Here is a 7,954-nt window from a genome sequence, read left to right as displayed (position 1 = left end):
CAAACTGACCCAGGAGCACGCTAGATTTCTCCAGGAGCAGAGAAGCCCAGGCCATGACCTCTGCCCTGCCCTAAGGGCCAGAGCCCCAAACTGTTGATCAGGGCCAGCTCTACAGTTTTTGCTGCCCCAAGCAGTGAAAAAAACTGCCGCCGCGGACACGAAGAGGAAGAAGCTGCCGCCGATTTGCCGCCACAGCGGGTGGGAACACAGAAGCTGCCGCCGAATTGCCGCCGCAGCCAGAGGAACTGCCGTCCCTTTCTAACCGCCGCCCCAAACACCGGCTTGGAACGTTGGTGCCTGGAGCCGGCCCTGCTGTTGATTGCTGTCTGTCCCAACCAGGAGGCTGCAGGCTATAGACTGCTTGTGGCTCTGCCCTGGCCAGCAGGGCCCAAGCCCAACTATTGTTGACTACAGTAATGAGGTGGAGTGGCCTACCTCCCCACTTGAGAGCAAGGGACCATTACAAGTGGACATACAGAACAACTGATCACTGTCCTCTTTATAACAGCCCTTAACATATTTGAAGACTTATCAGTCCCCTTCTGTCTTTTCTTCTCAAGACTAAAACATGGCTTATTTTTTAATCTTTCCTCATAGGTCAAGTTTACTAAATCTATCATCATTTTTGTTGCTTTCCTCTCTCTCATTTCTCCATCTCTTTCTTAAAGTGGGGTACCTAAAACTGGACACATTACTCCATCTGAGGCTTCTCCAGTGCCAAGTAAAGCAGGACAATTACCTCCCAGGTTTTACATTAGACACCTCTGTTAATACACCCCAGAATGATATTAGCCTCTTTTGCAACTGCATGACCTGGTTGGCTCATGTTCAATTTGTGATCCACTATAACCCCAGATACTTTTCACAGTACTACTGAATAGCCAGTTATTCCCCATTTTGTAGTTATGTATTGATTTTTCCTTCCTAAGTTTAGTACTTTGCACTTGTCTGTATTGAATTTTATCTTGTTGATTTCAAACCAATTCTCCAATTTGTCAAGGTCATTTTGAATTCTAATCCTGTCCTCCAAAGTGCTGGTAACCCTTCCCAGCTTGATGTCATTGACAAATTTTATAAGCATACTCTCCATTCCATTATTCAAGCCATTAATGAAAATGTTGAATAGTACCGGACCCAAGACAGACCCCTGTGGGACACCACTATATATGTGCCCACAGTTTGAGAGCTAACCCTTTATAACTACTTTTTGAGTACAGCCTTTCAACCAGCTGTAAACACACCTTACAGTAATTTCATCTAGATCATATTTTCCCTGTTTGCTTATGAAATTGTCTTGTGAGATTGTGTCAAAAGCCTTACTAAGCTATCCTGGTATCCTTGAAATCCTATGGCACTAACTCTTGCTCCCAGATAATGTGGAAGAGCTACATGAGATGCCTTACAATGTGGTAGCCACCCTGTTTGTAGATCTCTGCTGGAATGCCATACAGTCCAGGTGCTTTGCCTTACAACATCTGCTTGATTGCTGTTACCATCTCATATAAGATGGGAGCTAGTGCAAGCTCTTCTTTTAATGAGCATTTTAGAAGAACATTATTGCTTCCTCAAAAATGTTGGAAGAGAGATTGAAAAGCTTGAGAAGATTTATCTTTTACAGTAGTGGTCAGAGTGCTGTCTTTTGCAAATAACTGTAATTCCCCTTTTTGTGCTGGCTTAGTACCTGTATGATATGCAAATAGGAGAAGAAACCTCACAGTCTTTGGAGTTCCAAATTTTCTGTCACCTGGGTTCATTTCACAGTGCTGCTGATAGGTGCCCAACTCCTCCTCCAGATATGCTAAAGAATAAAGCTACCTGGTGTTGCCTCCATTTAATCACACTGAGAGAATTGCTTCCACACTTGAACTCAAACTCACACAGGCAAACAACCTAAAAACAATAAATATAAACTTTATGTAAGGGCTTTATTAAAAAGAAATATATAATCAATAAAATATTAAACAATTAGAGATATTAATAATGCTTTTTAATTATGAAAGACTATGCTGGCAAACACCTTAGGTCACATGATCACACACTCCCCCATGTTCCTAACCAAAAGTGTCTCCCCATCAGTTCCATCTGTTCCCTCCATCTCAGATACCCAGGTGGTGCACATGGAGACATGTTGCAGGCCTGTAAGGAATGCTATTAGACTGGAGTGCAGGTCTCAATGATCTAGGGAGATACAAGTATTTTTGCAGATGCAATGTGCCTTGATAGTGCAAGATTAAACCCTAACTACCCTTTTAAATTATAATACAGAGTACTCACTCAGATTCCTCTTCTGGCTGAGTGGTCAAGAGACTGGTGCAGACCAGCAGGTCCTCTCTGGGGATGGCTGGAGTGGGATTAACTGCCCACTCCCTTCTGGAACAGTGCTGGCAGTCTTTAAAGCTTGGAACCTGTGCGTTCAGATACAAGCAGGTCAGGTCTCTGGATCCACAATCCTGGATCTGGTGCAGGCTGACTGTAGGGCAAGCCAGATGCAGGAGAGACAAGCTGTCTCTTCCTGTTGCTGGTAGGGTGGTGGCAGGAGAAATAGATTGTATCCTCCTGAGCACAGTTGCCAACTTTCACATCACACGGTAAATAAGCACCCCGACTTTCACAATAAGCCAAAAATCAAGCTAATTCCATTTCAAAACAAGGCCAACACAAGCCAATCCCTGAGAACCCCTACACTCTATGTGACTAGATCCCCCCCGGCGTGCAGTCTGGGACTGCAGTGGGCCCACTGTGCATCCCTGACTCTCTCCCCCCCTTGTCCCTGCTTGCCAGGAGTCGATCAAAAAAAAGAAGCAACAAGCTATAAACCAAACAAGCAACAAGCCAAAAACTAGCCAACAAGCAACTAACAAGCCAATTAAACCAAAAACAAGCCCAATTTCTGTGTTTTTTTCACGGGTTTGGCATGTCTGCTCCTGAGGCTCATCTGCAAGCTGAGGTTAAAACCAGGCCAGTGGTTTGGCCAGAAAGTGCTGTGCTAGCTGCCTATAGGGAGACCTCTCTCTCACTCGCTCTTTTGCTCCCCAGTTGGCTCTGCCATGTGGGGGCAACCAGGGCTATTTATAACCTTCTCTCCTGCTTTCCTAGACACCGGGGCTCTTCCTAAGGTCAGAGACTGCTTGCAGTCTGACTGGCTGTCCTCTGCCATCTAATGGGCTACTGGTGACTGTTATTGTCTCTCTTCCTCCCATTGGTTGAGGGAGGAGGGTTGCCATGGTGACTCGGAGGGGAGGTCACACCCCCCTCACCTTCCCTGCTGGTGCAGGGGGAAGTCAACAGTGCAGGACTTGGTCGTGGATCCCACAGGGGACCAAATGGTGCATCTCTTCTCTTGGGACACAGCCCCCTTATTAGGGCGGGGCTACATAAGACCGATAGTAATAATGAAATAATGTATTGGACTATATTCAGGGGTAACCAACCAGTGGCTGCGGAGCCACATGCAGCTCTTCAGAAGTTAATATGCGGCTCCTTGTTATAGGAAGCGACTCCGGGGCTGGAGCTACAGGCACCAACTTTCCAATGTACCAGGGGGTGCTCACTGCTCAACCCCTGGCTCTGCCACAGGCCCTGCCCCCACTCCACCCCTTCCCTGCTCCCTCCTCTGAGCCTGCAGTGCCCTCACTCCTCCACCCTTACCCCCAGAGTCTCCTGCACACCACGAAACAGCTGATCAGGAGGTGCTGGGAGGGAGGGGGAGGCGCTGATCAGTGGGGCTGCCGGTGGGTGGGAGGCACTAGGAGCAGGGTGGGGGAGCTGATGGTGGGTTGCTGACCTATTACTGTGGCTCTTCAGCAATGTACATTGGTAAATTCTGGCTCTTTCTCAGGCTCAGGTTGGCCACCCCTGGACTATATTAATCAAAGTAAAAAGTTATTTTTCTGATACATTTTAACTGCAACATTGTAGCAAATTTAAAGGCTCTTGTGGTAAGTACCTGTAAATAAAAACGTATCAGTTTAAAGTTCATGAACGTGAACTAGTTTTGCTGACCTTTTTGAATCTAACCTATAGCTTGACAGATTTGCAAAACTTTGATCCTCACTAGGTTTAAAGGGAATTAAATATGGGTTTCACAAGAGCTAAAAATACTGTACAGTGTTTAAATTATCTTATGATCTTAGGATCTGTAGAAATCAGTCACATTTTAACGTCTAGTTTTGTGGCAAGCATTATTGTATTGTTCAACTTAAAAATGAAACTTCTGAGACTTATTTCTTTTTCTGCAATCTGATCATAGCTATTTTGACCAAAAACCCCCCACAAATAACTAATAAACACCATGTTTTAATTGACAATGATTAACTGAACAGTTAAAAAATTAGCAGTTTAAAAGTATGGAACAATTTCTTGTGCGTGCTTTGTTCCTTATGTAGTGTGCAGACCCCCGCTGCTCACCCAGTTACCTTTTCCCATTGCCTCCAGACTAGGTAGAAAATTATTCTTAGCAGTACTTCTAATAAGGCTGCTATGACATGGCAACACCTGGTTCATCTCTCATGAGTTGTTAATCTCATGGAGGCCATTTGGAGTTGGAGGAAGTACTAACAGCACTTCAAAGCAGAAAGGTGCTTTTTTTCTTTTTAAGAGCTCCATATCCAATCTGCAAGTAATTCTGTGGCTATATGTGCTGCCCCTCACGCTTGGGAAGATCTTCCCATAAATATGCACAAATCTACTTCTGTTTCTGCCTCCCAGTTTTATCAGTGGCTTTGGCTCCCAACGACTATGGCTCTGACCCCAGCCACTAGGCCTGCTGCCCACTCCAGCCACTAGAATAGACCACCCTCATCCTGGTCAGCTGAAAGGGAGTTGCTGGAGAGAGCTCACTGGGGTAAACTGAAGGCTGCATATTTGGGGTTAAGCTGCCTTTCTTGGAGGGATGGGGTAAACTTGGGGGCAGCCTGGTACCAGTACTGGGCCTCTCACCTCTCCCCCAGTGTCATCAGCTTCCTCCTGCTCCTCCTCTTGGCAGTTTCTTCTCTACTGTGAACCAGCCAGAAGAGTGAGAGGCAGAGAGGTCACTGACAAAACAGGCACCACAAAGACTTCCGGTGGCTGGCACCAGTAAATTTCCTGCAGTCCAGCAGAATCTGTGACATCTCAGCTGGGCAGCCGTAAAGCATAAAACTTGGCAGCCCTGAAATTTAGAGGCAAAGCACACAGAAAACAAATAACATCACCATTACCTAGCTAGGCTCACCACATTTATCTTATTAGAGCTATTCTCCCAAGCATGCAGACCCCAAATGAACCCACATTTCTAAAATTAGAGCTGTTTTAGGTACAATTTGATGGACTTTCTAGCCTGCACTCTGTAGGGCTGAAAAGACAGATTCCAATGTTTTAGATAGTTTCCCAACTGGCTAAGCTGAGGGAAAAGAAACTATGTAGAACAGAATCCAAATTGAATTTATTGATGTTTTCCATCCCTCCAACTGACTGCTTCGTGATGAACTTGGAAGCAGTGTCAATGTACAACATCTGATCCCTGAGTTCTTTACTCCCAGGAGGCATAGATTCTGGGTTAAGCACTGATTTTCTGGCTCAGTACCAGTCTACTATCAACTAGCTGTGCATTGATCCAGACTAAAATACAACTCCACAAAGGAACGTCAGAAGTTAGGAATGGGAAAATGATGATGGAGCAGATGTCTATCAGTTGCTGCTGACAGATGAAATAAAGTAACTACATAGAATCATAGAATATCAGGGTTGGAAGGGACCTCAGGAGGTCATCTAGTCCAACTCCCTGCTCAAAGCAGGACCAATGAGATGGTGGAGTTCAACCAACCAATGAGTTGGTTGAGTTCAGGATCCTGACGCAGGGAAGAAAGGTAAGCAGCAGGATACGGACCCTGGACTTCAGGAAAGCAGACTTCGACTCCCTCAGGGAACGGATGGCCAGGATCCCCTGGGGGACTAACTTGAAGGGGAAAGGAGTCCAGGAGAGCTGGCTGTATTTCAAGGAATCCCTGTTGAGGTTACAGGGACAAACCATCCCGATGAGTCGAAAGAATAGTAAATATGGCAGGCGACCAGCTTGGCTTAATGGTGAAATCCTAGCGGATCTTAAACATAAAAAAGAAGCTTACAAGAAGTGGAAGGTTGGACTTATGACCAGGGAAGAGTATAAAAATATTGCTCGGGCATGTAGGAATGATATCAGGAGGGCCAAATCGCACCTGGAGCTGCAGCTAGCCAGAGATGTCAAGAGTAACAAGAAGGGTTTCTTCAGGTATGTTGGCAACAAGAAGAAAGCCAAGGAATGTGTGGGCCCCTTACTGAATAAGGGAGGCAACCTAGTGACAGAGGATGTGGAAAAAGCTAATGTACTCAATGCTTTTTTTGCCTCTGTTTTCACTAACAAGGTCAGCTCCCAGACTGCTGCGCTGGGCATCACAAAATGGGGAAGAGATGGCCAGCCCTCTGTGGAGATAGAGGTGGTTAGGGACTATTTAGAAAAGCTGGACGTGCACAAGTCCATGGGGCCGGACGAGTTGCATCCGAGAGTGCTGAAGGAATTGGCGGCTGTGATTGCAGAGCCATTGGCCATTATCTTTGAAAACTCGTGGCGAACCGGGGAAGTCCCGGATGACTGGAAAAAGGCTAATGTAGTGCCAATCTTTAAAAAAGGGAAGAAGGAGGATCCTGGGAACTACAGGCCAATCAGCCTCACCTCAGTCCCCGGAAAAATCATGGAGCAGGTCCTCAAAGAATCAATCCTGAAGCACTTGCATGAGAGGAAAGTGATCAGGAACAGCCAGCGTGGATTCACCAAGGGAAGGTCATGCCTGACTAATCTAGTCGCCTTTTATGATGAGATTACTGGTTCTGTGGATGAAGGGAAAGCAGTGGATGTATTGTTTCTAGACTTTAGCAAAGCTTTTGACACTCTCTCCCACAGTATTCTTGTCAGCAAGTTAAGGAAGTATGGGCTGGATGAATGCACTATAAGGTGGGTAGAAAGCTGGCTAGATTGTCGGGCTCAACGGGTAGTGATCAATGGCTCCATGTCTAGTTGGCAGCCGGTATCAAGTGGAGTGCCCCAAGGGTCGGTCCTGGGGCCGGTTTTGTTCAATATCTTCATAAATGATCTGGAGGATGGTGTGGATTGCACTCTCAGCAAATTTGCGGATGATACTAAACTGGGAGGAGTGGTAGATATGCTGGAGGGGAGGGATAGGATACAGAAGGACCTAGACAAATTGGAGGATTGGGCCAAAAGAAATCTGATGAGGTTCAATAAGGATAAGTGCAGGGTCCTGCACTTAGGACGGAAGAACCCAATGCACCGCTACAGACTAGGGACCGAATGGCTAGGCAGCAGTTCTGCGGAAAAGGACCTAGGGGTGACAGTGGACGAGAAGCTGGATATGAGTCAGCAGTGTGCCCTTGTTGCCAAGAAGGCCAATGGCATTTTGGGATGTATAAGTAGGGGCATAGCGAGCAGATCGAGGGACGTGATCGTTCCCCTCTATTCGACATTGCTGAGGCCTCATCTGGAGTACTGTGTCCAGTTTTGGGCCCCACACTTCAAGAAGGATGTGGATAAATTGGAGAGAGTCCAGCGAAGGGCAACAAAAATTATTAGGGGTCTGGAACACATGACTTATGAGGAGAGGCTGAGGGAGCTGGGATTGTTTAGCCTGCAGAAGAGACGAATGAGGGGGGATTTGATAGCTGCTTTCAACTACCTGAAAGGGGGTTCCAAAGAGGATGGCTCTAGACTGTTCTCAGTGGTAGCAGATGACAGAACGAGGAGTAATGGTCTCAAGTTGCAGTGGGGGAGGTTTAGATTGGATATTAGGAAAAACTTTTTCACTAAGAGGGTGGTGAAACACTGGAATGCGTTACCTAGGGAGGTGGTAGAATCTCTTTCCTTAGAGGTTTTTAAGGTCAGGCTTGACAAAGCCCTGGCTGGGATGATTTAACTGGGAATTGG

General features: G+C 46.3%; 1 long non-coding RNA gene across 1 annotated transcript; it reads right to left on the bottom strand.

Annotated features, from left to right (window-relative positions):
* Positions 1-1,687: 1,687 nt before the first annotated feature.
* Positions 1,688-5,016, bottom strand: LOC140908606 (uncharacterized). The gene is made up of 3 exons (XR_012157929.1): positions 4,939-5,016; positions 2,275-2,405; positions 1,688-1,890 (listed from the first exon to the last, which is right to left on the bottom strand). It is a non-coding gene; the product is annotated as an uncharacterized lncRNA (long non-coding RNA).
* Between the last annotated feature and the right edge of the window lie 2,938 nt (positions 5,017-7,954).

The sequence above is a fragment of the Lepidochelys kempii genome, chromosome 3, assembly GCF_965140265.1.
Source record: "Lepidochelys kempii isolate rLepKem1 chromosome 3, rLepKem1.hap2, whole genome shotgun sequence".
Lineage (NCBI taxonomy): Eukaryota > Metazoa > Chordata > Testudines > Cheloniidae > Lepidochelys > Lepidochelys kempii.
The sequence above is the reverse complement of the archived record's forward strand: the minus strand, read 5'-3'. Positions and strand labels throughout refer to the sequence as shown.